Source organism: Mytilus californianus, unplaced genomic scaffold (genome assembly GCF_021869535.1).
Source record: "Mytilus californianus isolate M0D057914Y unplaced genomic scaffold, xbMytCali1.0.p SCAF_8, whole genome shotgun sequence".
Classification (NCBI taxonomy): domain Eukaryota; kingdom Metazoa; phylum Mollusca; class Bivalvia; order Mytilida; family Mytilidae; genus Mytilus; species Mytilus californianus.
In genome coordinates this window covers 29637588-29646445 of record NW_026262734.1, presented here as the reverse complement: position 1 = coordinate 29646445, position 8858 = coordinate 29637588, and positions in this window count along the sequence as shown.

Here is an 8858-nt window from a genome sequence, read left to right as displayed (position 1 = left end):
CTAATGCAAACCACATAAAAAGGGGGGCACATGTGATTATGATTGAAATGGAATATGAAAATATCAGTTATTAAATTACATTAATAAAATGCATATATTTAATAAAATTATAAAACAATATTCAATCTCTTAATTATTTATTATGAAAAATTACGTTGAAAATAGCCTTTTTCAGCTTAAAATCATAGATATTCAGAAGAGGTAAAACTGGTCATCGGTTGCCATGGCAACCGATATGCTTAGCAACCAAAATTTTGCCATTTTTGTTTGTTTCATCAAGACTAGTAAGTGTGTGAAGTTTGAAGAAAATCCATGACCATGCGTGCCACACTCCCTATATAAGAGTTTAAATTGTTACAGAGAACCAGTATTAATATGCTGCAGCTGTTCTTATGAACCTTTTGAAGGCCTTTGATTGCCTACCTCATAACTTACTGTTATTAAAGTTGAAGGCATATGGCCTGTCAAATGAGGCACTTTAACTTATCGACAACTATCTGTCGAACAGAAAACAATGTGTAAAAGTGGGTGCATATTTTAGTACCTGGCAAAACATTTACAAAGGTGTACCGCAGGGTTCAATCTTGGGTCCGGTGCTTTTCAATAGTTTTTCTAAACGACATTTTCAATTTTGTAAATGAAAATGAGTTGAACAACTATGCAGATGACAATACATTGTCACACTCAGGACCAAATCTTAACGGATTAGTTAAATCTTTGGAAAAGGAAAGTGCAGTTTTCTAATAACAAAATGAAAGCTAATCCGGATAAATTTTAGGCTATTGCCATTGGCAATAAATCTAAAAGTGGGGATATTAAATTCAATTTTGATGGGAATGAAATTTCATGTGACAATGAGGTAAAGCTCCTGGGAGTGACAATAGATTATCAACTCAAGATTAAAACACATATCTCTGAAATGTAAAAAAGCATCAAGGCAGTTAAATGCACTAAAATAAATAATTGGGAAACATCTATCTAAATTAGGAAGGTTAACTATTTATCATTCATATATTATGTCTAATTTCAACTATTGTCCTGTGGTTTGGCATTTTTGTTGGGAGGGTAACACTACAAAAATGGAAAAAATACAAGAACGTGACTTGAGGTTCATCTATGAAGATGTTAGTAGTGACTATGAAACTCTTTTGTTAAAATCTGGTTTACCTTCTTTAAAAATAAGACGTCTACGTATGATGGCAATAGAAGTTTTAAAAATATTACAGAAAGAGTCACCAGTTTATCTCCATGATATTATTAATTTAAAAAATGTACCTTACTCTTTTAGAAAGCAACAGACGGTTGAAGAACCACAGGTGAGAACAACACAATTTGGACTTCATTCTTTACGGTATGATGGAGCTACACTCTGGAATGAGCTGCCTGACGCGATACGTGCGCAGTCGAACCTGGACCAGTTTTTAAGTATGATCAACAACTGAAATGGCAACTCATGCAGATGTGGCTACTTCAGATATTAAAGCTTTTAATTTTCTATGTTTTCCATGCAAATTTTAGAACTAGTTTTATTAGCTTATTTATTTTGTCTGCTTTGCATGTGCTTATAATCTAGTTTAGTGTTTTACTTGTTTGTGCTCGCTTTTATGTATATGAATGTTTATGCTTATGCAATATAACTGTCTTACTTTGTATTGTATATTGTGTATATTGTATATGTCCTTAATGTCCTATATGTCTTAATATTGTATGTGTTGTTATTGTTATTAATGTAGGCAAAAAGCTCTACAGAGCTTATGTTTGTAATATTTCATGTAACCCGTCTTAAAATAAAATTTTCTATTATATTCTATTCTATGTGCCACAATCTTCTACTACTACTTCTACCATTTTGCGGCCACCATCAATAAACTGATTATTTTGCCACTTTTGGATGCCCCTGTTAATGTTTTAGATAAAAATATGTGAACATTTTTGTGCTATACATTCTATATACAGTGAGGTTAAAAACATCCTGGACGGTGGTCTAAATCGTCTCATGTAGGTGAGTCTTGAAACTTTCAAGACTACCTGCACTGGTGGTGGTGAGTGGTAGAGCGTTCCAGTCCCTTATTGTTCTTGGATAGAACGATTCATTCCTCACTTCTGTTCTACATGTTGGGAATGTGAAACCATTGCTGTTTAAGTTACGGGATATTCTGTCTGGTGGAATGAGCGTGTCTTCTGTACTTACATTTACCACCCCGTTTGCAAGTTTATACATCATTGTAAGTCTTGCTTCTTTTCTCTGATCATCAAGGGTTTTCCATTCGAGTACGGTAAGCATGTCACTAACAGATGAGGTGTTGTGATATCTGTTAGTGACGTATCTTGCTGCTCTCCTTTCTACCATTTCCAACCGGTGGTTGTTGTTCTGCTGGAAAGGATCCGATACTGTGCATGCATACTCCAAGGTTGGTCTGACTAGGGTTTTGTATGCAGTTTCCTTTATAGTGGTGTCATTGATATTGAGATTTCGTTTCAGAAATCCAATGGTTTTGTTTGCTTTGTTACAGATGTTGCTGATGTGTTCGTTCCATTTTAAGTCTGAGCTAATGGTACAACCTAGATATTTGGCAGATTTTATAGGTTCCAGTGTGTTGCCATGCAATTTGTACTCTCTAACAATAGGTTTGCGTTTTCTTGGAATTGTTAGTACATTGCATTTATCAGGATGAAAGGCCATTCTCCATTTTGTTTTCCAGATTGCAAGTTTATTGAGGTCCTCTTGTAGGTTCACACTGTCTGCGTCTGATGCAATGGTCAGCTAAACTATGGATGTTGGATGTGTGCGGATTGATAATTTAGTCTTAGATGCATGATTTTTTTTATTAGTTGTTAGTGGCTTTGAACTAGCTGTCAGTAACTGCAAGTACTCTCAGATCTGTACTTAGTGTCTTTTTGTTGTTTGGAGGTACAAGTACCCGGCCACGTCCACTTGTATTTGTAGTATTTGTATTTTTATCCATCTGATGAGTTAAGCCTCTTTCAACTGATTTTTATAGTTCGTTCTTATGTTGTATTGATACACCACTGTCCCAGGTTAGGGGGAGGGTTGGGATCCCGCTAACATGTTTAACCCCGCCACATTCTGTATGTATGTGCCTGTCCCACGTCAGGAGCCTGTAATTCAGTGGTTGTCGTTTGTTTATGTGTTACATATTTGTTTTTCGTTCATTTTTTGTACATAAATTAGGCCGTTAGTTTTCTCGTTTGAAATGTTTTACATTTTCATTTCGGGGCCTTTTATAGCTGACTGTGCGGTATGGGCTTTGCTCATTGTTGAAGGCCGTACGGTGACCTATAGTTGTTAATTTCTGTGTCATTTGGTCTCTTGTGGAGAGTTGTCTCATTGGCAATCATACCACATCTTCTTTTTTATATGGTGTCATCTACAAAGAGTCTAACCCTTGAGCTTTCATGTCGATCCGGCCCCAAGTCGATCCGTCCCAAGTTGATCCGGCCCTATATTTAAAGTCGATCTGGCCGCAATATAAAAAAATATTTATAAGGTAAAAGAATAAAGATATATATGAATTGTAATTCATAAATGTTTATGAATTTTATAATAATATAAAAGATGAACGGTAAAAAAGTTGGCCTTTGACGAATATTTGTATATTTAATTGTCATAAGATGAGACAGTTTTCAAGACAATTGGGCATGCATAATTATAATAAAAACATATATAACAGAATTTAGTACGATCATCAGACAGTTGTTTAAAAAACAAACCAATTATATACTATACTGATTTCATTTAAACAAGTCATAATTATATATTCCATTGGATTGTAAATATCTATTTATCTCTTCTATGTGTGAATTAAATAAAAACTTTTTTCCCAATGATCTTCCAAAATATCATGGAAAATAACTTCATATGTGTATGCTGATGCTGCTTACAAACAGTTCCAATCATACTCATTTTCGTATCGATTTAAATAATTTTAAAAGTTACTACAATTTTAGACATACTTCACTTACCTGCTGTCACATGTCATTAATCATCCATACTTTTTACAAATTCCATTTATCCTGATTCAAATATGTCACCAAATCCTCCGAAGTTTATATAAATTATTCATTATTTCATGATGGGGCCGGATCGACTTGGGGCCGGATCGACGTCTGACGGATCGACTTGGGCCGGATCGACTTAGGGCCGGATCGGTTTGGGGCCGGAACGACCTGATACCCCTTCTGGTATGTCGTTAATGTAGAAGAGGAACAAACTGGGTCCAAGTACAGAGCCTTGTGGGACGCCTGATTCTACATTGATTGTGTCAGATTTTTCCTACAACTACCACTTGTTTCCTGTCAGAAAGGAAATTTTGTATCCATTTGTTGGTTTTACCTCTGATGCCATAGTGATCCAGTTTGTGTATTAGTAAACTGACTTACTTTATCGAAGGCCTTTGAAAAATCCATAATTAGGCAGTCTGTTTGTTTCCCTGCATCCATGTTTATGGTGATGTCATTTATGAAGTCTATCAGTTGTGTTTCGCAGGATAGGCCTCTCCTGAATCCATGTTGTAATGGGTAAAGTATATCATGTTTGTCAGCATGGGTCATTATGTGGCTTGTTACAATGTGCTCCATGATTTTACAGCAAATGCAGGTAAGTGAGACTGGACGGTAGTTTATTGCATCAAACCATTTTCCCTTCTTGAATATTGGACTTACGTTTGCTCTTTTCCAAATATCTGGTAAGTCACCTGTTTCATAGGACCGCCTGAAGATAGTTGTTAATATTGGCGCAATATCTGATGAAAGTTCTTTTAGTACCCTTGATGTTATAGAGTCTGGTCCAGCAGCCTTATATGGGTTCAGATTTGATAATAATTTTATTATGCCATTTTCAGTGATGTTTAAGTCCTGTAGTGAAGGGTAAAGTTCATTTGTCATGTTGCAACGGTCTTTAAATTCAGTGTTTGTGAAATTTATTTTATCCGAAAAAGCTGATTGAAACTACTTATTTAAGATGTTGAAGGGGCATTATTGTCTACACACTTTTTTACACCATCAAGGCAGGTCAAAAACCTAAAACAGTTCACACTCAAGAAAAGAGATGGTTTTAAGGCAATATAACATAGGTCAAATATTCATATACAACTCCTGGCTTCAACTTCCAGACCCATATGCCAAATATTGATGGACAATCACATGTTATTTCTTGTGACTTAAGTGTCAAATAAGTTGATTGTCATATTTCAGAAGAAGAATAAAGTTGTTACATCAATTAGACCTATGCAATTCCAGTATAAGTAGGACATCTATAACTTTTGAACAGGTTCATGTACCATATTATTGTCAGAATCTATAAAGAATCCAAATATCAAATGTTGTTGCAATGTAGTAAGTTGTTACTGAGGAAGATATTTGAACTTTATTTGTTTTACAACATCACAAGAGTTTGAAAAACGGTCATTGCCTTATGCATGTTGACATATTAACCCATATAACAAATCCTCATACAAAGAAAGGTCATGTATATAAAGATTAGAACAAATTACCTGAACCAATAGCACCACTACTGAGTTCTTCAAGAATGAATTCATTAGAGATTTCTTCTTGATACTTATCAACACATACATCCAAAATCTATATCTTGTTTTTATCTTATAACAAAAAAAGAAAATAAAATTTGAAAAAATTGTACTTAGCACACGCTGAAATGTTTCGCCTTCTTTACTAACCATTGATATTATGTTGATAGTCCTAAATATAAAGCTTTACTACAACTATCACATACTTAACATGATCCAAGAAAATGAAGTCAAGGTTAGATAAATCAAACTGGAAATACATGTACACCTTACAATCATTCCATACACCAAATATGCTTTAAATATGGTTGACCTATTGCACATCAAAGAAACAAACTTAACCATGAAAACTTAACATTGATCAATGAACCACGACAATGAGGTGAAGGTCAGTTGAACCCTGCCAGACAGACATGAACACCTTACAATCATTACATGCTTTTAATAAAGTTGACCTATTGCATATAGTATCTAAGAAGCAAACTTAACCATTAAAACTAAACATTAATGAATGAACCATGAAAATGAGTTCAAGGCCAGATGATACCTGTGAGACAGACATATACACCTTACAATCATTCCATACACCAAATATAGTTGACCTATTGATTAAAGACAATGGCCATATGACAGATGGAAACATCGTTACATAAGGCAAAGATAAAAAGTATGAAAGATCCAGGGGTTCTACCTTCTAAAATTTAAAGCTTTTTTAAAAGTAGTTAGTTAATGCCCCTGCCGTGACAATCATTAACATTATAAACAATTCTTGTTGTCTCAGGAATCAGAGATACACATCAAATCTTAAACAAATAAATGGGGAATTTGTCCATAGGGACACAGATGATGCCCCCGCTAGCATATAACAATATGAAGGGATATAATTCAAGAACTGTAAAAGTGACCCTACCAAAATTTGGACTTGAAAGAGTTTTGTGGTAATGGCTCGAGAACACAGTTATTTCGTAGTGCATTTCTTTTAGACAATAAATTCAAATTAAAAAAATCACACCTGCTCTATCTCAAAAAGATTTTTACAGTGTAGTGTACTACTATTGATACAAATAATATCAAAATTATAGAAACTTCTACCAGCTCTAACTCAAAATATTGACAATTTTGTGTTAAGGGGGGCTAAAATTCAGTTTGACAGCTTCAGACATTCTAATTTTTGACCTTTTCTAACTGGACCAAATCACTACTTAACATAAAGATTCAGCACCCAAATTTTTTTAACATGTAATTTCATCCCCTTACTTAATATTTCATGCATAAAATATCAAGAAATAAATTGGGAAAGTGTATCAAAAAAAAATGCAAGTTATACACTGTTCACACTAGGGACTATATTCGTAGACAACGAAAACCAAAGGACGATAACTGTGTGCTTGGACTTAATAAGCATTATGTATACATTTCATAACATTTAGTTGAGACAAACTTAAGTTAGAGAACTGAAACGAAAAATTCAGCAATTTTTCCTATGTAAAGGGGCATCACCCTAGAATGGTAAAAATGATGCCACTAAAATTCATACTTGATCTGTGTTTTGTGGTAATAAGCATTGTGTATAAGTTTCATAACATTTGGTTGAAGCAAACTAAAGTTAGAGAACGGAAACGAAAAATTCAGCAATTTTTGATTTTGTAAAGGGGCATAAATCTTGAAAGGTAAAAGTGATTCCACAAAAATTCAAACTCGATCTGTGTTTAGTGGTAATGAGCATTGTGTATAAGTTTCATATCATTTGGTTGAGACAAACTAAAGTTAGAGAACGGAAACGAAAAATTCAGCAATTTTCCATTTGTAAAGGGGCATAACTCTAGAATGGTAAAAGTGACGCCACCAAAATTCAAACTTGACCTGTGTTTTGTGGTAATAAGCATTGTGTTAAGTTTCATAACATTTTGTTGAGGCAAACTAAAGATAGAGAACGGAAACCAATTTTGAGATGTACAGATGAACGTACGTACAGACGGACAAGGGTAAAACTTAATGCCCCCTTCGCTACAGTGGGGGCATACAAATCAATTTAGGGAGATATTACAATCAGGCAAAAAAAAAACAAACATGGAAATCTGGTTTTATCATTTATAGAAAAAACTATAAAAGGTTATGACAAAAATTCAAAAACACAAAAAAAAAAAAAATTCTAACATCCCTGATTTATAAGCAGCTATATTTGCTCATGAGACTTGAAAACATACACTAAAACAGTTCGTAAAATGTACTAGTATTGATAAACATTCTCAGTACAGTTACTGTAAAATTTGAAAGAAAAATGGCTGTACACAAATAAAGTATGAAACTGGTATAACTTGTGGTATAAATTTTGTTTTATAAAATCAAAGAAGTACTATATTATAATTATTTGGAAATATTCAAAAAAGTATCAGTGAATCAAGATAAATTGTTCCTCAGGTTCATCTAAAAATTGGATATTTGAATATACCTCAAGTGGTATAGAAATCTTTCAATACTTATATACCAAAAAATAAGCAATATTTCTGTTGATACAGTGTGGCTATGCTATAGGTCTAATACATTGGTGCATAATTTAACATGTGGTTTATAAAGTGAGGCTATCCTACAAGTCTAAAAAACTTGTGCATAATATAACATGTGAATTGCAACAGTAACATAAGGAACACAGCAAATGGTGGTATTGTAACAATTATTTCTCACTTAAATTGTTTTAAGACTCAAATTTATAGGTTGCTATGCTTGTGGTTTTTAATTTGAAAATGTTAGTGACACTAATATTTGGTACATTTAAAAGAAAATTTGTTTTGAATGCTTATAATGAAAGATAATATATAAGGATTTTCAAAAACTTATCAAAACTAAGGAGAACTTTATTTTGCAAGGAGATTATAAAAGATAAAAGAGGCAAAATCATAAAAAAGGGAGCCAGCCATGGAAAATGTTAATTGAAAAAGTTTGGAGGTTCTACTTTGAAAACTATAAAATGAGTTGATTGCACAAAAAATGTGTCCTCTTTTCTTGGCAAAAACTATCACTCTTCTAAAAGACAGATCTGAACTGTTTGTGCAATCATGCTTAAAATGGTGTCCATTGTTCAGACTACAGGTCTGAATTTAAGTTTAAAATACAAAATCATCAAAGCAATACACAAGCATGCTCTATTATTTTGAGAAAAAAAAGTTAAGTTGAACTTTATATTTATCAAAACTTCTTATGTTTTCTTTTTAAAATTGTAAAATTAAAATGTAAAAGACATTTATACCAATCAACTTTCATGTTGTTTGAAAAAATACTATGAACATACATGTACAATAATAAAAATAAGAT